General features: G+C 58.0%; 1 protein-coding gene and 1 long non-coding RNA gene across 9 annotated transcripts in view; one reads left to right on the forward strand and one right to left on the reverse strand.

The window, feature by feature from the left end:
* NAV1 (neuron navigator 1) overlaps positions 1-23,932 on the reverse strand; it is a 183,251-nt gene that overhangs the window by 80,949 nt on the left and 78,370 nt on the right. The window lies entirely within an intron of this gene.
* On the forward strand, positions 11,061-15,489 carry LOC117018705 (uncharacterized). 2 transcript variants are annotated; one of them, XR_004422290.1, is made up of 3 exons: positions 11,061-11,498; positions 12,693-12,830; positions 13,595-15,489. It is a non-coding gene; the product is annotated as an uncharacterized LOC117018705 (long non-coding RNA). The 2 variants fall into 2 exon arrangements; XR_004422291.1 differs by having other exon boundaries at positions 12,749-12,830.

The following is a 23,932-nucleotide window of genomic DNA, read 5'->3' on the forward strand; positions in this document are numbered from 1 at the left end:
TAGGTTTAACCTTCATGACGGCCCTGTGAGGTGCTCCAGCCCTCACCCCCACTGTACAGCTGAGAAGGCTGAGGCCTAGAGCCGTTAAATGAGCTGTGCAAAGCAATACAAGATGGCAAAGCCGAAATCTGATCCCAGCTTGTCTGACTCCAGAGACGCAGGGTCCAGCGCTGCAGCCAGTAGCAGCCAATGCGGGTGCGCACGTACAAACGGAGGTCTGAGTCAGCCACGACCCCACCTTCAGTGAACAGTCCAACGCTTTCTAGTCCACTAGCCAAGTTGCACAGCCTTAGCACCATCTAATTTCCGAACATTAATCACCCCACAAGCTCCGTACCCATCACCAATCACCCCCAGGCCCCGTGGCTGCTGCCCCTGGATGTGCCGTGTGGCACATCTCATACACGTGTACCCATGACACGCGGCCTTCTGCGACTGGCTTCTTCCACTGATCTGTTCAAGGTCCATTCATGCGGATTGGATTGTGTATCACTACCTTGCTCCTTTTGGTGGCTGAATAATTTTCCATTGTGTGCTCCCCCCACACACATTTATTTCTCCATTCATCATCTGATGGGCATTTGGGTCTTTCCTCTTTTTGCCGATTTTATGAATAAATCTGCTATGGAAATTCTCATATAAGTTTTCATGCGGACATCTGTTTCCACTTCTCGTGGATATACGCCTTGCAGTACAACACTGGGTCATCTGGTGACTCTGTTAACACTGCTTCCCAGTCCCACCAGTGTGAGGTCCCCATTTCCCCACACCCTCGCCAACCCTGGCTGCGTGTGCGGCTGGATTCCAGCCATGCTCGGGGCTGTGAGGCGTATCTCCTATAGATCGAGTGTGCCTTTCCCTAATGACAAATGACGTCCAGCACCTTTTATACTTCCATCAATTAAAATCAAGTGAAATGTAAAATTAAGTTCCTGGCTTGCACTAGCCACGTTTTAGGCGCTCAGGCTCCCACACCTGATAGCTCCCCCCGTGGGCTGTAGCCTGTAGTGAGGCCACCGGCTCTTTCTCTAGGGGTTTGCCTTCATGCACTTTCAGTTCAGCAGTCCCAGAGCCCATGGGGCCCTGCGTCTGAGGCCACATCTGGTCAGACACACTGTCCAGAGCACGAAATTCCTGGCGGGGAGAGAGCGCAGCAAGGGGGACCCAGCGGCCCAGGCCCCAGGAGCCTTTGTCGAGTCGCTCCCTGCACTGCCGCTCACTCCCTGTCCAGGCCCCCACCCCAGGCCTGCTCCTAATTCCCGCACATCACTTACTTTCTCAGGACCTACCAGGGACCTATCAAGATGACACAGCTGCCGAGCTCAGGGCCAGGCCGGACGCAGGAGCTGGAGGCCAGACCTAAGGGGGACCCTGAGCGAGGAAGTTGGGGGGGGTGAGGCAGGCCACCCCAGAAGGCGGCGTCCCTCTGCCAAGGAAGCCTCTCACAGCTCCCCTTCCCCGGCACAGAGCTGCCGTCCTCCTGCCTGGCTGTCTCCCTGGAGGTACCCATTTCCAGAAAAGCCTTTCTTGTCACCCACCCCCTCGACCCTCTGCTGCCCACCCCTGGGGACACTCAGGCTCAGCCCATGTGCCACCAACACGTCTCCCCACCTCCCCCCAAGAGGCTCAGGCTTGGACAAAGGCCAAGGCACCCCTGCAGGGCCTGGGTGCAAAATGAAGCAAGGAGGGGAGGGTCAGCTTTAAAGATGACTTCTGGCTGAGGAGGTGGGCAACTCCTGGCGAAATTTAAGGGTTTGCTGGAGACTTACTGAGGCAGGAGGGAAGGGAAAGGAAACAGTTTTCACTTAGTGTGCTCTGTGCTCAGCACGGCGCCCATTCTGTGCTGTAACACAATGGCCCTGAGGGCTCAGGCTCATCACCCCATTTTATAGATGTGGGCTCAGAGAGGCCAGGGGACTCCCTAAGGTCACACAGCGTGTGTAACAGGTATAGCGGAATCTGAGTCCAAGTCTGACTCTGAAGTCCATGCTTCTTCCAAAATAAATTAGAAATGACAACAAAGACCAGAGAGCCGGACACCCAGAGGCCCCCCCCCCCGCCCCCGCAGCTGACATGCTGGAGTCACACTCCTTCCGGCCACAGGAGGAAGCCTGCCGTGCTCAGCATGGAATGAATGGACACGGGGCTGCCAGGAGACAGAGTCACAGGCGAGCGGCCAGGTCCACGACTCCCCGCCTCCGAGCCTGGGGCCTGCAGCCAGTCCGGCCCTGCTGGCAGTCACCACTGCCGCCTGACGCTTCCTCCAAGGGCCCTTCTCCCCCCTGGGCTTTGTCCCAGCTCTGGAACCTGCACATCTTCTGGCCTCGGAAGACCCTTCCTAGAGCGTCTGGCAGGCAGGTTGTGCGGCCTGCCTGCCAAGACCAACGGCTGTGCTCTGCCGCTCGCACAGAACCCCGCTCCCTTCCCGTCCAAGGCCAACAACGCAGGAGCCTGGGAACCAGCTGTGCAGCCGAACGCAAGCTTCAGCCCCACACCCCTCCCCCACCCTCCCCCTTCTCCTTTGTGGGCAACACAGGTGTGCTTGCGACAGGGGGTTCCCAGCCCCTACCCCTGCCCTGCCAGCTGGGTCCCTGGAGGAGCTACGGGGTCCCCCCTCATCTGGAAGAGAAGCCGAGACCCCTGGTTCCCAGTGCCAGCACCTCGTGGCGCCTGGAGGCAGGCTGCCCAGCCTTTCCGGGCCTCAGTTTCTCCTGAGGAAGAATCAACCCCATTCCACACTCCTGCGAGTGGGGGAAGAGATCCGGAGAGAAACAAGGGAAGCGAGCGGCAGCTATGTCCTGGGTACTCTGTCCACGTGGGCTCCTGCCATGACCACTGGAGGGCTGGGGGCAAGGACTGGGGGTGCTCTGGGGAGCCCTGGACCCCTGTGGAAGTGAGGCCCAGGGAGGATCAGGAAGAGGCAGTGCAGGCAGCAAGGCCTGTCCTGAGCCCCCGCCAGGCCGGTCAGGGCCTGCACACAGCCCGTGGGGGCCCAGGCCCTGCACTGAAGCCACCAAGAAACTGAGGATTAGTCACCATTTGAACGGAGCCAAATTCCCAGGAAAATACCTTCCCTGGAGGGATGCCCAGGTCTGTGAAGCCCTGAGCCGTCTCCGTCCAGGGTCGGCCCCTTCCGCTGGCCCCTTCCCCATCCCCTGGCTGGTCAATGTGTTGGCGATCCTGGAGGAAGCCAGCTGGAGCCCTCTCAAAGCACAGAGGTGGGGTGACAGGGAAAGACCCCACTCTGCACGCTGAGTAAGGTCCAGCATGGACCGGGAACCACCCGTGGGAAGGCTGGCAGGGCGGGCCAGCCTGGGAGAGGACTTGGGAGCACTGATTAAACGCCTGCTGTATGCCAGGCCCTTCAGTGACCCCGTGGGGAGCCTGTCCTGCAGCCGTGACACCGTGGAGTCCGCTCTGGGCCTCAGCTCCACAGAGCAGGGCTGGGACAGGAGCCCAGCTTCTCGGACTCGGCCCCAATGCTCATCCCAGGGCCCCACTCTGGTGACCCGTTCACGCCCATCACCGATTTCCAATGACAAAGCGACCTCACAGGAACAAGGCCCAGAGAACATGGACTTGAGCTATTTATGGTCTCCCGACCGGCTTCGATATCCGTCAATAGGATGGACATATTATTCTTAGGGACTGAGGCCAGCATCCCAGGACTCATCCATGGCCTGACTCACCCCACGGTCTCTGCAGCCAGAGCTGGTGGTCCAGGCTGCGTTCTCCCCGCAAATGATCCCAGCCCATCTCGGGGCAAGAGGCCTAGCAGCTGGTGACCTTACCCTGTCCCCCCGGGGTCATCTATCTTTAATGAGATGGAGGACGCAGAGGGGGCGCCTGGCTCGGAGGACGGATGGGGGACGAGGGGGGGAAGCCCCTCTGGCTCTAGCCATCATTTGGTTTCTTTCTCCCTCAAAGGACAAAGGGAGTCCCTTGGTCCCCAGGTGGCCTGGCCATCACTCTGATTCTACAATACAGTGAGCAGCTCCCCCCTGCCCCCAGTCCAATTGGGGAGCCCCAGTGACGATTAGGGCTGCTGCCTCTGCTCTCTGTGCTTCCCACTGACAGGCAGTTGCCATGGGAACAGCAGCCAAGGATGCTCCTGGATTTCAGTGAGCAGACTGGCCTGAATCGATGGCTGTGCCCGTCCCCTCCCCCACTGGGAACAGAATTTTGCACAGGAGGGCCAAGCCCTAGCTGGAGGCCAGGCGATGGTTCCCCCGTCCCTCAGCTGGGGACATGCCATCCATGCCATCACCCCACTGTGGGCCTCTGCAGCATGAGACCAGTATCTCTCAGGTGACATTTGAGTCCTTGGCCTGGCGTTCGGGGCCCTCTTCACGTCTTGCTCTGATCTGCCATTATTTCCCTCCATCTTCCGTCCACCCATGCAGGCTGGTCTCTGCTGCCTCCATTAGTACAACTCTGAGAGCTCCATCCCCACAACTGCTCCTGTCCAAAAGCCCGTGGCCACTGGAGCGACTTCAGACTCAACGTCCAGTTGAAGTCACCCTCCTCCAGGAAGCCTTCCCTGACCACCCCAGTGTCACTTCTTCAAGCTACAGACACCTGGTGCAGGGGCACACAGCACCTTTGCAGTACCACTCCTGGTCTGCTGGTCTCATCTGCTCCATTAGACACGACACTTCTTATGGAACCCCAGCCTCCTGTACTCCAGCATCACTGAGCAGCACACAGCACATGCCCAGGAAATGCGTGATGGACAGAGGCAGCCCCCTGGTCCCCTGGAGAACAGCCGCCCCCCCCCTTTGGTAGAGCTCACTAGTCCTGACTCGGGGTCCCCACTGGAGACTAGGATAGATTTCCACCCCACCCTCCCTCCCTCCTGTCTCATGATCGTCTCCACCTCTTTCCGCGTCTATCTGCCTCCAGGGTAAAGACCATATGCCACCATCCTAGAATGCTGAGGGCCTGGCACGCTGCCTGGGATGTGTAGGTCCCCAATTAAAAGCCTGCTGTGCACACAAATCCCTTGGGCCTGTAGTCAGGGGTGTCCTCACCCCTTCCCCTAGCCACACCTGTCCTACCTGTGAGCCTCTCAGGCTCACAAATGGGCTGGAGGAAAACCTCATGTCCCCATTGCCACCCCCTGGAGTCCCCGCTCCAGCTGCCATCCATCTCTCCAGCTCACCTCCGTCAGGACACTTCCACACAATCCCTCCCACCCCAAGTTCCCCAGCCCTTGTCTCCAGCCCCAGCAGCTGCTCCGTCTGCCATCTCCTGATTCTCTGAGTCCAGCCTGAGGTTGCAGAGGCCGGGACCACGGCTTTCTGGGCTCTGTCCATGCAGGTGCCTGACCCGGGGCACCACTGCTCGGGCACAGTGAACACCTGACGTCCCCGCCACCCAGGGCCTCACCTTCCTCCAACAGCTCAGCCTCGGTTCTCCCTTGTCAAACACAGGTCAGAGGGAAAGACTCCCCTCACTCCAGAAACACTTTTTTTTTTTTTTTAAGGCAGGCGCAACTCACAGTGGCCCATGCGGGGATCGAACCAGCAACCTTGCTATTATCAGCACCACGTTCTAACCAACTGAGCCAACCGGCCACCCCCATAAACACTTTTCATGGAAATCAGGAACTCACTCCAAAGATTATCCTATGTTTTCTGGGCCATTATAAACTCCTCTTACCAAAGAGCCACAGAGATTTTCCCGGACAGGCAGACACAGACATTTCACTGGACATACAACTCTTTCACACATAATGAAAAAAACTACACAATAAAACTCAGCCTTCCAGTCTCGCAAAGCTGGAACTACCTGTCGCCTCACCCCAGAAACCAGCTCTCAGACACCTTTTCCCTGAAAGGTCCCACCAGGCCTCGCTTAGCCAGACTCAGCTCTCACCCACAGCAAGGTTACGAGCTCACCAGGAAAGTCAAGTGCAAGTTTACCAGGAAGGAGTGCTGTGATCCTCGAGCAGAGCTGGTAAGATACCCACTTCCTCTCCGAGAGGCAGGTGGTCTACACAGCCGGCCCACCCACTTCTTTTCCTAAGGATCTCCACAAAAGGGGTTCCTTCTCCATGGAATAGGGCAGGGCGGCCTGGGGCTCCCTAGAGACATCTGCCCTCCCACCCTGTGCCTTTGCCCCTTCTGGTCCTGTAACCTGGACACTGTCTCCTCTGGTTCTCTGCAGGGTCTACCCTTCCTCATTCATCCATCATTTGTTTATCCCCTCAGTGAGATACTCTGAGCGTCTTCTTTGTGCCCCAAAACTGGGCTAGGCTCACGAGATAAGAAGCTGAACAAACCAAAACAGAAATTTATTTTCCTAAAGCTGCCTTCTTGGTTTGGTCCCCAAGCCTCTTCTTGCAGGAAGCCTGCTCAGATGCTCCCACCCAGAATCAGGCACACTCCCACAGGGGCCGAGCCCACTGCTAAGGCCGCTATTACAGAGGCTAGCGAGTCGGGGGCATTTCTGGTTGTCACGACTTAGGATGGGACGCTGCTGGAATTAGGGGTAGAGGCCAGGGGTGCTGCTATCCATCCTACAGTGCCCAGGATGGCCCCCAAATGTCAACGGTGCCAAGCTGACCCCACTGTCACGCCAACTCCTTTCTGACAAATGGCACTGTTGGCACTGAGTATGCCCCTCCCACACCCCACTCGCCAGACCATAAGTTCCTTGAGGGCACGATGCACGTAATGTAATATCTGGAATCGTCGTGCAAGGCTGCAGAGGGTCCGGACACTCCGAGTGTGTGCCACACCCTGTACTCATGGACAGTGGCCACTTTTCTGGGGAGAGGGGTCTGAGACCAGAGAGGTTAAGCAGTATCCACCTGGAGCCCAGCACGGCGGCACGGACTAGCCACCGAGGAGATGGCACCCGGACACTGGGGGAGCAGAGTCCCCACCCAGGTGCTGAGACGCCCAGCATAGCTTTCCATGATCGCTCACACCTCTCACCGAATTTGCACTGGGATTCTGATCAGGAAGGTCAGCGGGCAGAGCTCCCACCCTGGCCGCACTCTGGGCCTCATCACTGAATGACCTCCAGACAGGGAAGTCACAACGACACAAAGGAGGAGGGCTCCGGCCACAGGATTCAAGGAGCTGCAGTGGGGAGGGCACATCCTTTCAGTGGGGGTGGGGCACTGACTGCTTCGTGGGCGCTCCCAAAGATGCCACTTAACCTGCTAGTGGATCACAAAGCTTGCACTTGATTGTCCCCATGTTCCCACTGGCTAAACTGAGGCCGTAAGCTCAAGGTCAGGGGTGAGTGGGCAACACATGCAGCCAGCCAGGCCCCTGCTATGCCCCTAGCCAGCCTCCTTGTTCATGGAGACAGAATTCCTCAAAGCAAGAACCAATTTCATTCTGTCACGTCAGGGGCAGGGAGGAGAGATAAAAGGCCACTTGGCTCCCCATTGTCAGCCGGAGACACTAACGAATCCTTTGCTTCCGAAGACGATTATCGGACAGAATAATTCATCGCTAGAGACTAATTGGACTAATTACATTGGCTCTCAGGACCCCCGAAATAATTATTGGCTTTCGGGGCGGGGCAGAGGTCACAGTGTGATGCCAGCCTCTTCCCGGCATCGCCAGGAAGGGATCTGCCTTGGAGGGGGGCCAAGTGTCAGCTGTGATCTGGTCGCACGGTGCCCATATCCACGTGGGGCTCCTTCATTCAGGGAAACAGGGTCACTCCTGACACCTACTGTCTTCACACCCTCACTCAGCTCTTCTTTAAAACATCCCACTTGCCCCAGGAGGTCTTGGATTCCAGAATTCACACCCAGCCTGTGGTGGCCGCTCCGCCCCCCTTGGTGCCGACCTCCCCGGGCCCCTCCCCGGGCCCCTCCTCCCGTCCACCTCACCCCACCCCCAGCAGCCGAGAGCCCGGGACCTGGTACAGAACAGCCCACTGTGTCGTCTCTGCTCATCTTGGGCCACTTTGCAATCAGGAGCCAACAACCTTATCATGTGAATACCTGCAACGGCGGAGCGCACGGCAGAAGAATTCTGTGCTTACATACAACGTACAGCCAAGTTAACCCGACACGACATAATCGGCCTGTCCGCTTCCTGTTGTGTGGCGCTGACACATGGAATGGCCGGACAGTCCTTGCTCTTAATTACCTACGGCCCCACGAGAACTGTGGGCTCTGGCTCGGGACCGCCTGCCCCTCAGCCTCTGCTCTGCGAGAAGGTCGGTTTCAGGAGGTCCTGTCCCACCTCCCACCCAGCCTCCAAATCAAAGCTATAAAACCCCCCTGTGTGGGCGGCTGGATGGCTCAGTTGGTTAGAGTGCGAGCTCTGAACAATGGGGTTGCCGGTTTGATTCCCACATGGGCCAGTGAGCTGCACCCTCCACAACTAGATTGAAGGATTTGGAGCTGATGGGCCCTGGAGAAACACACTGTTCCCCAATAAAATTAAAAAAAAAAAAAAAAAAAAAAAAAAAACCCTGTGGGAGCTGCGTAAACTCAATCAGTGAAATACGTTTAGACTTGGTGGTAAAACCCTTCGAGGGAGGGTCACTGGTTAGTGGGTCCGTGGTGTAATTCACGTAATACTGTGTAGCCTGGCACAGGAGACCCCCAATGCTGCATGGCTGCTTAGAAAGCCTTCCAAAGGGACAAAAGGAAAGGCATTTGGGAGGAAGCTCGCAGGACCTGAAAGGTTTCTGTTAATGGGTCACTCTGCATAATCGCAAAATACCTTTCACAACAGGAGGGAAGGCGCTTCTGAGCTGAGTGACGGCATTGGTGCGGGAGCTTTTAGCAAGGGCAGCAAAAGCAGTGTCCTCCGGCCATCAGTACCTCCCACGATGGGCAGGGAGGGAAGGCCCTGCCGCCTGAGGCTGGCAGGAGAGGCGGGCTGCAGGGCTGGGCTCCTCTACGAAAAGCAAAGGAGAGACTGCTGCCAGGAAGCCCACTGAAGGCTCCTTAGGAGGTACAGGTAGCAAGATAAGTGCCCACAGGAGGTACTGAAAGTCGCAAATGGATTGTGGGGGGCGGGGCGGGGGGGGGCAGATGCAAGGAAATGCATCCTGCAGTGAAATCACAAGATTTTCCGTTCCGCACACAGAAATGTGGGACCAAGTGCAGCACAGGAGGGCACTCGAGCCTAGAGGCAGGGCTTGCACCCCAACTATGCCCAAGGGGTTAACACACCTCCAAAGTCCGGAAGCATCTCGCCTGTAGTTTAATCAGACTGCTTTCAAAAGAAATGAGGGTTTTGACGGGGACTTGGGAAAGGCCTGGTCCAGACAAGATACGCCCGGGGGAACTGGCGCCCCAGCAGCCTGGGGGCCGTGAGAATGGGGGTCGAGAAGAGGGGCAGGTCCAGGGGTGGTGGCGTGGGGACCGAGTGCTAAACACAAGCCAGGACTTAGCTTCAGAGACAGGACTGCGCCTGCTGTGCCTTCCCACACCCTGTGCTCCGGCTCGGGGCCCCTGGGAGTGTGCAATGAACCAGTGAGCCGAGGGCAGCCTGTGCCGCTGACCTGCAGGGAAGTCCCAGGCTCTCTTTCCGGGACCATTCTGCAGAAAGCAGGCCAAGAGTGTCCGGGGCTGTTTTAGTTCACAGTGGCCATAGAGACCCGCGGCCGAGGGCTTCCTCATGCGTCCGTCACACATCGTCCCAGTTCCAGCTCAGGATGTGAGAAGGATGACCTGGGACAGTGTGGCTGTGAGGGGCAGAGGGCCCGGGCCTGCTCCTTGCTCCCAACTAACTGGCTCTGTTTCCTGGACGTGTTCCTCATTTGTAAGACGATCTGTAAGTCATTTCAAGCTTCGTGGACTCTGTTTAGAGACATACACATGCCTTGATTGTCACCACAGGGAAACAGGCACGACTGTCACTGAAGACTCTGCCACAAGCAGTAATGGATCCCAGACAGTCTGGTGTCACAGCAGGAGGTATCAGGTGTTCAGGAAGCCAGATACAGGAGGAAATGAGCAGAAACACTCAAACGCGGGCTAATGGACACAGGCCGGTTCCTACAGAGCGTCACCTGGGGGAAGGTGACCTCATTTGTGTCCCAGCTCCGGCGTTCAGAGAGGCACTCAGGGGTCTGTAAATGCTATATATCTCTGACGGGGCAGCTCTGGATTTCCCTAAACTCAAGTTTAACACATTCACGTGCTTCTTACAGTGTGTGTCAACCTTTGGAATGCAGACTTTGGCTCCCCCTTGAAGACATGGATTCAGAAGAAATGAGGTTTAAAAGCGGCACAAAGGAAGGGGGTTAGAAGGAACCACGAGGAACTAGAGTCCAGGTGGAGATCTAAGTATTAACTCGCAGGCAGTACACCGACTACGTTGAACAGCATTTGCCGTGTGTGCACACCGGCTGGCACACACACGTGACTCTGGCCACTGTGACACCCCCGGCCATGAGCACACCCCGTACAAACTCTAACACCATCCTCCAACTGAAGGAACCAGGCTCCTGGGAGGGAGGGCTGGTTCTTGGATGAGGCGGGAACACGCCCGATGAGCCTGCTCAAAGCAAGGAAATAACAACAGCAGCAAAGATCAGGGTACGTACGCCAAAGGACCACAGGTACCAACGGAAACCACTGTAACAGCCAACACTGCCACAACTTCAACAACAATTTAATCTTCAATTCTAACCTAGAGTTTACAACGAACGCCACGAGAGCACACTGATCTAAAGAAAGAGATGGACGGGAACACACAAGTGTCACACACAGAAGAATCCGTATAGATGCCCCACTCCTTGCACGTGACTTCCTCGCACAAAGTCCACTCCGGGAAGACGGTGCAGCCATTCGCAGTGGGGAAACCTGACAGACACTGCTGTAGGTGTGTGAGCAAGGGGAACACCAGCAGCGGTAAGTCACGGTGGTGGTGCATGCCCTCCCCACGATGGCACGAGAATGACACGACCTCTGGGGTCTTCGTCCCCAGAACCTATACAGCGCGTGTGTCACCATGAGAAAAACATCACACAAACCCGCCCTGAAGGAATGCCACAAAACTCCGGACTCTCAAGTCACCAAAAACAAGGAAAACGTGACACACTGTCCAGGTCATCAGAAACAAGGTGAATCGGAGAAAATGTCACGGTCAGGAGGAGCCTCAGCAGAGCTGGTGACTAATGGTAACGTGGCCTCTGGGATGGGATGGCAAACAGAAAAGGGGCATCAGGGAAAGACTAAGGAGACCCACAACAGTGTGTCAGTGACTGCTCATTATTTGTGACAACTGTATCATAGCAACATGGGGTGTTAGCAACAGGGCCACCTGGGCCACCTGCGCGTGGGGTACACGTCAACTCTAATATCCTGGCAACTTCTCGGTACATCGACAACGACTCTAAAATTTAAAAGTTTATCTTAAGAGCTGTACAGACGATTCTGAGGCCCAGACAGAGACAGCTGTATTATGTAGAAGATACTGAAGACAATAAAATAATGAGCCGTCAGCGTGCCGAGATGACCAGGGACACAGCTGACAAGAAGACAAAGTGAAAACGAAGCGTTTCCACTGGTGAGTGCTGTCAGCAGTGCTGGGGGCAGGGGACACTGAAGAAAACCATTTTTAAAGGATGGGGAAGGTTTTTGTAGGTGACGATGGAGGGAGTAGTTGTTTTCAGGCTGAGTATGTGGCTTAATCCAAGATACAGAGGCCAAGGAATTTGGGGCACACTCTGGGGACAGCAAGGGGCCCAGCTCGCCCGCACAGGGACCCACGGCCCTACCGCGTCTTTTGGGACAATAGGATGGAACAGGATGGACACACGTGACACAGTACCTCCTGCCAGCCCACTCCCGGGCAGTCCCAAAGCCACTAGCGGACGGTCTTAGAGAAGTCTAACCTTCCCAGCCCAAGTTTCCTAGATTTCCTTGGCCACGGGGACTTGTATGTTTAATGAACAAGTGTCACAGAGCTCCCAGGGGAAATGCTGGCGGACGGACGGTTGGGCAGGGAGCAGAAAGGCGGAGCTAGAGGGGTGTACTTGTGGAGGCCTCGCCTGTGGGATGGGAACCCAGGGTTACACTGTGGGGGCCTCTGGGGCCACCGTGCTGGGGTGCGACAGGGTCTCAGCTGTGCCTCAGGGAGGTGCCCCCAGAGCATGTATGGGGATGAAGCGAGGCGAGACGGGAAGCTTTCGTGATGAAATCAGGGCATGAGTTAAGACAATGGGTTGGGGGTTGGGGGTGGAGAAGAGGTAGAAGCAGCGAGGCTCAGTGAGAACCTGGACTGGGGGGGAGGAGAAACGGAGAGGAGCGGGCGGGAGAAGGGGGGGCCAGGGGCACCACAGCCGGGAGGGGGACAGGCCAGGCGGCTGGGCTGCAGTGGAGCCCTCCCCACTGCTCCCCTCCCTTCTCCAGCCCCAAAGACCAAGACCAGAGTGGCACCTCCAAACCCCCACTGGCCAAAGGGCACGACAGATTACATTTGAGCAACCAAAGAAAAAATGTAGTATTGGATCGTATAACTCAGCGTAAAAGACAAACATTCACGAGTCCACGCTGACATAAATCAACGCTTGTATGAAGAAAGAAATGGGGGAGACCAGACAAACGTCCCACACAGCAGGATTCCAAGTCCCTCACGTAGAATATGACCCGTGTGAAGCAGAACCCACGGGTGTCCCCGCCACCTCTTTGCACGGCCCCCTGTGGAGTGCAGTGGGCAGAAGCAAGGCACCTGTTCAAATCCCTTTCCCACACTTCCCAGCTGCGTGACTTCGGGCGAGTGACTCAACCTCTCTGCCTCGGTTTCCTCGTTTGCAGAAGGGGCACAAAAAGAATCCCAATTGTGGAGGCTGATGATGGCAAGTGCTTAGACTAGTACCTGGTACCAACTGGGTGTGCGGTAAGGATGGATAACTAACTGCCCGGACGCGGGGAGGGGGCGGGAGGCCAGGCTGCCGGCACCGAGAAGGGGGCAGAGCTGTGGGCCTCGGCAGAAGGTTGAATACAAACTGTACGGAGGTGCTGGCGTGGTCCAGAGTCTGAGGTGGACAGATCGGGACGTGACCCCTGACCCCTTCGGGGTGCGGGGAGGACGGTGCCTGCGGCTGTCCCTTGCACACAGCTGCCTTACGTCCTCAGACGCACACTGGTAATTAGGGGACTTGGGTTTCTGTCCGCCCAGCACCTCAAGGCCCTAGGGGACCGCTCCCAGGCTTTTGAGGGAAAGGTGTTGAGAGAACCAGCTGGGCCTCTTTCTGCCCGCAGGCTCTGGGGTTGGCTCCTGCTACAGATGGCGGTGGCACCCCGAGACCCGAGCAACCTGCCCCCTTCTGGGCTCCCCAGAAGCCTCCCCTCCCCTGTATCCTGTGCTCATCTGGAAGCAGATGGAGGGAGGGGCTACCAACCTTCCCCCCCACCCCAGGCTCTGGCAGGGTCCTTCCTTCTTGGAGCCTTTGTTTTGTCTGCACTGATGCTTGAGTTGGGGTGAGGGGGAGGACAGAGAAGGGGGGTGTCCTTGCATCTGAGAAGCATTGAATTCACAGGGATGAGTGGAGCCTGGGACTACGGAAGCAGGCTCTCGTGTTGGGGGTGGGTGAAGTCAGAAAGCTAAACAAAGCTGCTGATAAAGTGACTCCTTCTCGCTGGGTTTCTTCCTCCTTGAAGGTTGGTTACAGGAGTCACTAGGAGACCCGGCCGAGGAGAAGAGCTAAGAGCTCCGGGTTTGAAGTCTGGCTGCCCCAGTTACCAAGTCTGTGACCCGGCAGGCGAGTGCCCAGTCTCCATAGCCTGTGGGCCCCTCTTCCTCCTGTGTAAAGTCAGGGGAGGCTCCCTGCGGTGGAAGGAGCTGCAGAGAGGATGGAACAGACCTTTCCATGCGGAGCGCTCAGTGCAGGGCCTTGAACACATCGGCACGCCAGCTGCAGTCAGAGGCCAAGGTCAGAAAAGCAGCAGCCTGGCCAGAGGCAGGGGCCCTGGGTCACAGACCAGTGCATCGTGTCTCCCTCACCTGGCTGGTGGGGATGCGAAGACTGTCCTACCTACTTTACAGGGATGGCGTGAAATCAGTGAGGCCCGACGTGGCAGGGCACGTCTCAGAGAGACTGAATGGTTGTCTCTCCGACTCCACTCCTCAGCCCTCATTCTGAGCAGGTCACCAGGTCACAAAACTCCCAACTTCAAGAATATTGCTTCGAGTGGGAAGCAGAGCCCGTCAGAGGACTGAGTGGAAGCTTCAGGCTGTTAGAGAGGTCATTTTAGGGGAAGGGAAGGAGCATCTCTGAGAAGCAGAGCGGGGCCGGCTCTCCAGAAGGAGAAAGGAAGAAGCCGTGAGTCCGAGAGCAGCCGGCAGCCGCGTGCACTGCCACACACTGTGGTGCCAAGGGGGTGGGGTGGGCACGGGCTCACCCACCGCCCTGGCAAAGAGGCCCAGTCCTGTGGCAGAACTGGGGTGCTGGCCTCGAAGGCCCAGTGGGTGTGGGGCTGAGGAGGCCTGTGGGACCAGAGGGGAGCGGTCCTGCCTGTTCTCCTGGCCCCTCCTACCCCCCAAAGCCATCCTGCCCCTGATGCGAGCCTGGAGCCTGGGGCTGGGAAGGGACGCCAGTCATTCCGAAGGACAACCCGTCCACTCCAGTGGGCAGGGCTCGCAATTAGAATGAGGTCGATTTAAAGATAACCAAGAACAGGACGTTTCCTGAATAACCGTGCTGCCGGGCTGACATTTGAGTCTCTTACACACGGAGTCCAGTTTTAAGTGTGGAGTGCCAGAAACACAGTACATGACACGGTTATTAATTACCTAATTGTTGTGGTATAAAAATGCTTAGCTGGAGGGAACAGGAAAGGTTCGCCAGGGCCAGAAGGGTTTGGGCCGCAGCCCCTGAGATCTGGCTTACCTCTTAGCAGGGTTGGTTGGGCCCTGAGGGGAGAGCCGCGGAAGGCCCTGGAACCCTGGCCTTGACTATTGAGGTGAAACCATTTCCTTGCCCTTCAGCTGCCCCCACACTTCCCACGACTGTGGCCTGCTGGACCTCCCTGAGGTTCCTGGACCCTTCCCTGTCCTCGGGGGTCCAGCGCCTAGGCCCGGGGCGCTCTCACAGTTCTGGGTGGACAACGGGAGAGGAAGACACAGAGGGAACCCCGGAGCCTGGACATCGGGGCTCAGCCCGGCTTCCGGAGAGCTTTCCCAGCTGCTTCCTCTTGACGGCAGAGAAAGGGAGCGGCCACCGGGACACCACGGTCTCCAGAACCTTCCGCCCTCGCCAGGAACCTCGCACATCTTTCTTTCACTCCTCAGTGCTTGGCCTGGACATCAGTGAGGACCCACCTCAGAAGAGGGGTGGAACCATCCCCTTTCAGTGTTGGGGAACTGAAGCCCCTTGTGATTTGGGGACACATTCTAATCATGAATGGTAATTTGGGGCCAGGGCACTGGGCCTCCCCTCTTGAGCTCCGTCTCCTGCCACCCAAGTTCGGAAGATGGTTCCAGGGAGGCCCTCACTACCCCAGTGGAAGCCCAGCCGGCTCAGCGGGGAGACGGCTGTGAGATACAGAATGAACACTGTCCCACCTGGAGAAAAGGGAACTGGGGGCAGGCGATGACACTTAGACAGGTCGACTTGTCTGGCACACGCCAAACACACACCTCGGCCTGCGCCGCGGTAAGTTAACAAAGAATGGCGGCAGGGCTTGAGGAGCGGGCTCCTCGACAGGCTGGGTCACCACACGCTGGGTGGCTCTCCAAGCTCCCGTCAAATGGGGACGTTTATCTCTCCACGATGGTATCGAGAGCTGAGGCTGGCTGGCCTGGCCCTGTGACAGGAAGGGCCCGTCAGAGGGAGACTGCAAGCGTGGGAGGGTGTGGGGACTCGGGGAACAGGCGGAAGAGGGACATCAGCTTGGCTGCTCTCACGGCTGTGTCAGGAGGCAGTTTGGGCCCTGAGATGCGTTAGCCGCTCACCAGGACGCCCTTGGCACACGTCCTGCACCACCAGAGACCACTGCCCAGGAGCTCTGGGCTGGGTCCTGGAGAAGCCCCCAGGCACCCGGAGGGGGACACTGAGAAGGGGACACAGAATCCTGGGCAGTGTGACACCCGTGCAGATGGTCCCCATCACCCTTCTTCTTTGCTGAAACCCCTCCCCCCAAATACTTTTGGGTTTTAGACAAGTTGCCATAGCAACCCAAGTCCCTATCAGCCAGAGGGTTACCATGGCAACGTAACTGGGCTCTGCTGTCCACAGCTACGGAGGGTCCTTGCACCTTATCTGCCAAGCAAGGCTCACAGGAAACTGAGTGGAGGCAGGATGGAGGCCTGGGCCTGGCCTGGCCCAGGGCGCTGGGGGCCTGGCAGGGAGGCCTGGGGGTAGGGGGGCAGCCCTCCCTCCAAGGCACTGGCCAGCCTGCTCACATGTGCGCCCTCTCAGCGCTGCTTCCTTTAGGCCCTGCCGGCCCTCCTCTAAGAACCCTTCCCTGTCCCCGCCTGGCTCCCGTAACTCGACTCCTGGACGTCCTCTGTCAGTGTCCAGGCGACTCCGGCCCTGCAGGCTCCAGGCTCCAGGCAGGGCTGACATCCAGCCGCCACCTCGTGGTGTCCAGGGCCCATGCCTTCCCTAGTTAACGGGCTTGTGCGGCTGGAGGCCGAGGGCACAGCCCATCCACTTGCTTTCAGATTCTGCCCTGGGCTTAGCTGAGGAAGCCGAGGGCTGGGAGTGGCCAATGGCAGTGGACTGAACACTCCCAGTTGTAAAGGGCGGGGGGAGGAGGGGGGAATGGGAGGTTGAGGCACAACTCGAGGGGCTGACATCCAGTCTGAGGAGAGCAGACGCTCCTGCCTCAGCCGCTCCACAACCACCCTCCCCTCTCAGCTCTCACCAGCTACGACGCCAAGAGAAGGCAGCAGCGAAGCAATCTGAACGTGTGTGCCGCCCACGAGCACCCTTACAACGCGCTGTCACTCCACTCCTATCCGCCGTGGCCCATCTGTGGGCCCTGCCTGCCCACGTGCCGGAAGCGCTCGGCTCGCATCTGAAAAGCAACCCATCAGATTCGGGGACACGGCCTTCCTGTGCTCTGGGGTGCAGGAGACCTTTGTGTCATTCTCACAGAGCCCGAAACGGCAAATCCATGGAGAAAGGGTGGAAGTATTTGGTTAAGCTCACTATTTTTTTTTTTAGCCTGCAGGAAGTGTCATGTTTAAAATTACCAGCAGTATTTTTTTTAAAGACTAGAGTTAGGCTTCTCTTTCTACTCAGAAGGGTCCTATGTGCCCATTGGCCAGTGGGCAGAATTCTGCCTTTGCGCCCAGCACCCCCAGAAGGCCACAAGTCTCCACTGTCAGTTCCAATGGTCTGCCCGCGTCCCCAGGGCACACAGACTTGGGCATCTGCTGGGCTGCGAGTCCCTCGGGCCCAGTCTGCCCTGCAGGCTCTTTACAGCAAATCAGGGCTGCCTCGGGAAGCACCCAAGCCCGGCTCTGGCTTTCTTAGTGTCACAACGACCCCCTCACAGGACGACATGTGTCTGTCAGCCAGTACAGCCCACTGAGCGTCTGGTGTCCGGTTCTGTCACTCACTAGCAGCATGGTCTTGGACAAGTAACCTGCCCTCTCTGTGCCTCTTTCCTGGGCCCTCATGTACACCTCGGAGTGGCTCTGAAGGTTCTGAGAACCAGTAAACGCATAGCACGTGGGACTGGCCGAGGGCCAAGTGCTGGGCACAGAGGAAACGCTTTACTGCCCAAAGCTGGGGACAACTGCCGACACCCAGTTCCCAGGAACCTTTCAAATTCCAGTGGCAACTAATTTGTGGATCATGAAGTCAGTTCAGTGCAACCAGCAATTTATAAAAAACACACACACAAAAGACCACAAAAAATAAGACAAAATCTCACTGTACTGTTTCTTAAAACTTTCAACGCAATATGTGTCCAGCGGGTTTGCTAGGAAGTGTATTTCTTATTGGGGCAAAGGTGAAAAAGAAAGGTTTCAATACACTGCTTTAGGGTGTTGTCAGTTAGCACCAGGCTCAGAGTGAATGAGTTCTTGGTTCTGTCCCCCGAGAGCAGGGAGACGAACCAGGACAGTCACAGGAGGGAGACAACAGGGCTGCACTTTGGGTGGGGGCGAGCGGGCAGCCGCGACAGTCTCGTCTCTCACGTGTTTGCCCTCGGCTCGGCCTGGTCCTTGTGGGAGACTGGGAAAGCCTCCTTGTAAAGAGTTTTACCTCCAGACAGCCTTATATTACTCCCCAGAGATAAAGGCCGGCGTCTACCCTGTGACAAGTGTCAGGGTTCCCCATGGGAACCTGCACACACGGCCCTTTGTGGGCCAGGCCCACTGACCAGACAGCTGGGAGGGTCAGTGAGAGACACAGGTGTCAACAAACTCTCGTCCCCGGCGGGCCCATGGCCTGTGCCCCCAATATCTGTCCCCCGCAAGGAGTTCTCACACCCAGGACCTCCCAGCAACAGCTCTCTGAGCCAGAAAGGGTGGGAATATACTCCCCCTGTTTAGAAGAGGAGTAAACGGAGGCTCCGGGAGGTCAAATGATTTGCTCAAGGTCATCCACTAACAGTTAGCCTGAGAGTCCACGTTCCTCCCTGTTTGCCCCACAAACTTCCATTTCCACCCTAACCTGGAGCAGACCTGCACCGAGGTGTGTGGGGGTGGGAGCCAGGGAAGCGGACGTGTTGGCTTGGGGGGCATGGACCACAGCCTGTCAGGGCTCCTCCGTTCAGTCCACTGGCGGAAGGTACAGACGGGGGAAGAGTGAGACGGGGCCCCAAGATGCAGCACTTGCTTATGTCCTGGGCAGACACATACTCAGGTACATCCTGGGCCCTGAGGGCAGGGACCACGTCTATGCTTCCGCTGTAACCCCACAACTCCCAGCGTGGTCCTGGGCTCAGTGACACTTGTTACCCAAGGAAATGAAGAAAGCAGGCCCTTTGGAAGCCACCTCCAGCTCCTACAACTGGGCACTTCTGGGGCAGAATGGTCAGCATCACAGCTGCCCTCCCAGTGCCCGGGCTTCCTAACTTCCCTCTGAGGCTGTAGGTGGCATGACCGCGCCAGCCCTCACCACTGTGCCACCCACCTTCTCTGTCATCTCCTCACTGTCACGTCACCAAAACCATCTCTGCCACTGCCACCGCCAGCACCAAAACCATCACCATCACCAGCTAGCGCCATATCACCACACCACGGTTGCCACCACCAGTACGGTCACCACCCTGCTCAGGACGCTGACTGCCCTCCTTCGTTCCTGAGCTCAGCTGACATGACTCTTCCTTGTGCTAAGTTCAGCTGACATGTGCTCACCTTTAAAAGAGGCATTGCTACTAAAAAATGAAAGGTCTTGTTACCACACGAGACGGTGCTGAGAGGGCCCGGGGCGGGGAGAAGGTGGAGGGAACGCGTGTGGGAGGCGGGCGGGACCGGCTAGCCCAGGGGCCGAGGGCCAGCGTCGGTTTTCTCCCCCAGAGGCGGCGGGCGCAGCAGCACCCACCTCCTCTCCCGGCTGCCGGCGGTGGGCAACCCCCTCCCCACCTCCCCCTTGTGGGATCTCAGTTCCCACAGGTGACTTTCACAGCAGCACCCACACAGGGAGCAGGGCTGGGCCGCGGGGGGCGCTCGGCACAGGCAGAGACCCCGAGAGGGAAGCCGGGCCCGGGCAGCAGGTAAGGAGTGGCGGGCAGGGAGCCGGCATGGGCACTGCCCACGACACACCACACTTCAGCCACGGCCTGTGAAGTACCCATGAGCAAACACAGCCCTGCCTGAAAACCACCCATGAAGACGCAGGGGGAGTGCAGCTCATTCCCACCTGAGTACCCCACCTGCTGAAGCCGCCAGACGAGAACTGGCTGCGCGGAGGCTGGGACGTGAGCCTGAAGCACCAAACCACATGTGCCTGCTCTCTGAGGGTGGGGCGTGGGCTTCTCCAGGCTGACCTCACCCCTCGCCCCCTGCTGTCCCGATCCTCGCTTTTCTGAAGAGGGAAACTGAGGCAGTCTCCCAGGAGGAAACCTCTGGAGGCCAGGGTTTTAAGTGTCTCATGCTGAGACCATCCCATGCCTGGGAGGGGACTGGGCGCTCAGCCTGGCCCATCAGCCCCTCGAGGGAATGGCATTTCCCTACACGTGGGACACGTGCTAGAGCCGTTTCCTCAGCCAACCCCACAGTCAGGGACAGCCAGCTCTGCGACCCCCCAGGTCTCGCTGCAAGGGTACACGAGTCTCCGTGGGTGGGAAGAACGGCTGAGTGGCTCAGAAGTGGATTTATGAGGTTCAAAAGCCTCATAAATCAGAGAGAGAGGTATGTTTCTTACTTGACTCTAAAACCTCAGCAGGTACAGTTTTAAAAATCTCTAGGGACGGCCCGGTGGCTCAGGCGGTTGGAACTCCGTGCTCCTAACGCCGAAGGCTGCCGGTTCGATTCCCACACGGGTCAGAGGGCTCTCAACCACAAGGTTGCCGGTTCAACTCCCACAAGGGATGGTGGGCTGCGCCCCCTGCAACAAACAACAGCAACTGGACCTGGAGCTGAGCTGCGCCCTCTACAACTAAGATTGAAAAGGACAACTTGACTTGGAAAAAGTCCTGGAAGTACACACTGTTCCCCCATAAAGCCTTGTTCCCTTTCCCCAATAAAATCTTAAAAAAAAAAAAAAAAAATCCATGGGTCGGGCCAGCATTCCCTGGCAGATGTGCCACTGGATGGCAGTGCCCTCTCCTTCCCGCTTCACCTCCCCAAACAAGCAGGGTCACAGGGCAGGGCTAGAGGGTGGGAGGCTGGGATGTGGGTCCTTGATCTGCTGCTTATTGGGTGGCTAGTTTTAAGAGAATTTAGCTTGTGGCGCCTTGGTTTCCTCATCTGTTAAATGGGGGACTGGCCGATGCTGAGGTCCCTCCAGGCTCAGACGGGGCCCCCCTCTTCCCTGTCTCCGTGGAAACGGCTGCCAGCTTGGGAACAGGGCTAGCCCACTGCCCTGTTTCCAGGACCTGCTGGGGGTGCCAAGGCACATGTCCTGACTTTGAAGCGTAAGGGGGGGGGCGTGATTGAACTTGAGGGGAAAAGTGCTCTGGGCAATCCTGGGCAGCGTCCTCCCTGCCACTGCCTCAGTTTCCTCTTCTACAAAAGGGAGGGTTTGCTCCTCAGCTCTTAGACCCCCTCTGGCTTTGACACTGATGCTTGTCCCACAGTCAGGGACGAGGCGACGTCCTCGGTGGGGCCCACGCCCTGGGCTGCGTTTCTAGTGTCTGGTGACCCTGCCCGAGAGGCAGGCTTTAGGGCGGTGGAGCTGGGTGCCCTCGCTTCTTCTTGGCTCTTGTTTTTGGACACAATTCAGAGAAACGCTGACAAGCCACAGGCTAGTGGGTGGCTCCTGCTGGCTCTGTCAGTACCACCTGCCTCCCGGGGTCCCCAAATCCTCGAATACGCAGGCCTGCACAGCCTCAGGGCCTCAGGGAGCCGACAGAGACACAAGCCACCCCGACTCGGAGGAAGGCAGAGCACACACTTCTCCGACTTGTCTAGTTCCGGGGTGGGCGACGTCCTCCGGCAGCGACCCAGGATGTCGTGGCCGACAAGAGGGCATGGACAGAGCCGTCTCGCTTGTCACAAAAGCTCACTCTTCAAGCCTAACCAGTCCTTCCTGCTCCCGTCATGGTCCCCTGGTCCCTCCTCAGTGGACCTAAAAGACCATCGCTAGGTTACTCTCACACCCCATCTGTCTTCTCCCGACTTATATTTCCTACAGACAGAGCTGCTTGAGATAATATATGATGTTCTTTTTTTTTTCTGGAAGGAGGAGGCAAGACAAGAATGGGTGTGTGGACAGACTCCCTTCCAATTTTGTGTGGCTCAGGCTGGCGGCAGTGTCAGTGCGCACCCCCGAACCCACAAGAAGCAGCAGGGAGGCAAGAGACAGAGAGGCAGGTGCTGGCCTCCCCGGCCTCCTCCGCAGGCTGACCAAAGGAGCGCAGGGATCAGAAAGGCGGAGCCGGAGAAGATGGGAGGACCCAAAGCCCCTTTCCCTCAGCTCCGCCCACCTGTCCCCGGTGGCCTCAGAGCCCCAGCCAGGAGGGACCCCCGTCACCTGCCCAGGCAAGCGGCACTCCCTGCTGCTTCACGTCCTTACACAGGAGTTTAAGGACTCGAAATGGACACCAGTCAGAGCCAAAGTGATCAGAAACCAGAAGAGTAGAGGTGCCAGCCCACATCTCCAGGAAGCAGCTCCAGGCAGACGGGAGGGTGGTTTTGAACTTGTACACGGCCCCCGGTCATTGAGATGCGTGTCTGCAGTGTGGACGGTGGGCTCTAAACCTCAGCAGCTGTGCTGGCTGGCTGGGGTGGGCAGGAGGCAGAGGCAACTTTGGCCTCTGTGTGACGGTCTTCCCACAGTGCGACTGCAGAGGAAGAGCGGGAGTTAGCCTGGTCCCGCCCTCTCCTTGTCTGTCAGCCAAGGGAGGAGTGACAGTGGCCAGGCTGTCCTCAGGAGGGGGCCCTCTGCCTGCCCACTGGTGGCTCTGCCCTCTAGAGATGGAGTGGAGACGCCTTTCCGAAGTCGTTCTGAGCCCGGTGGTTTCCCACACGGTGGTGCTGGCAGCTACTGGGAACGGACATACGGGGGGTGGGGGGGCATTGCCCCGCCTCCGTGAGCCCCCAGCACAGCCGGCTCATTTCTACGCCAGCAGCTGAACTCTTGACAACAAGCTCCAGGAGCTGACAGTGTTGGAGGCACAGTAGGAACAGACTGTACCCAAGGAAAATCTGGGGAGCTGGCCCCCAAAGACGCAAGAAGCAGAGAATGTCACGCAGATCTGCGGCCGAGGTAATGACGAGGAGCCCCACGGGAGGGTTTCCTGAGCTCAGCAAAAGGCCGGGGGGGGGGGGGGGTGTGCACCGTGGACGGGGAAGGCCGGGAAGGGAGACATGGGGGTGGGAGACTGCTGGTGCCTTTCGATCAAATGCAAATTTCAGACAGACAGCGGCACTCTGACACGTCTAATTTTGTGTCTGCAGTTTGGGCGGCGTCTGGAAAGCAGCCAGCAGCCTGGGGAAGGTGCTTCTGGAGAACGTGCTGGGCACACAGAGGGCCTATGAACAAGCCACCTGGAGGAGACAGCACGACGGAGGCAGGGCCCGAGGACACGGAGAGGAGAGAAGGGCGCGTCCTGGAGACGAGGGGCCTGGCTGCGGGCTGGAGGCAGGTGGGGGGCACAGTGCTGCTCAGGAGGAAGGGCCCAGGACAAAGGTGGGGGCCCCAGAGCGCAGGGGCTGTCTCCCGCCTCAGAGGGGGGCTCCCTCAGAAGAGGACAGAGGCCACGTCTCCTCCCTACACCCCCATATAGTGGGGGTGGGTAGAGAGCCCTGGCAAGGTAACATACAGCTGTCATTCCCTGGGCGCTTTTCGCAGGCCAGGCCCTGTGCTCCGTGCACAATATACATTCGCTCACCTCACCTGGGAGGAATCCTCTGACGACAGACACAGCTACGACCGACACTTTTCACACGTGAGGAAATGAACTGTCGGAGGCCACCATCTCGAAGCTGGTTAGTATAGAGGCAGGATTTGACCTTGGGTCTGTCCAGCCCTCACCCTGTGCATTTGGCCACTATATTCTGTGTCCTTCCTCTCAGGACCCCACGACAGGAAGGGGGACGCCTTCAGACAGACAGAGCTGCTGGCAGCAGCTTGAGTTGAGAAGCGGGGGACTTTAAGACTGTGACACTGAGATACCATTTCAGCAGGAAACCCAATCTCTAGGCAGAGTGTGGGAACGTGGCAGGAATCCAGCCCCTGCCAGCACCAGGCCGGGCTCCTCTGGCTCAGGCAGGGCTGCATCTCCTGTGGCAAAGCCCTTCCCACCCCCCTCGGGCATCCCACCCCTGAAGCAACACCAGTGGGCCTCCCCTCCCAGCACCCTGGCCCCCGCCTCACGCCTGTGGGAAGTAATGGGTCCCCATCCACGCTGGGCACCAGTTCCCCCGAGATAAGGGAA

Source organism: Rhinolophus ferrumequinum, chromosome 27, assembly GCF_004115265.2.
Source record: "Rhinolophus ferrumequinum isolate MPI-CBG mRhiFer1 chromosome 27, mRhiFer1_v1.p, whole genome shotgun sequence".
NCBI classification, from domain to species: domain Eukaryota; kingdom Metazoa; phylum Chordata; class Mammalia; order Chiroptera; family Rhinolophidae; genus Rhinolophus; species Rhinolophus ferrumequinum.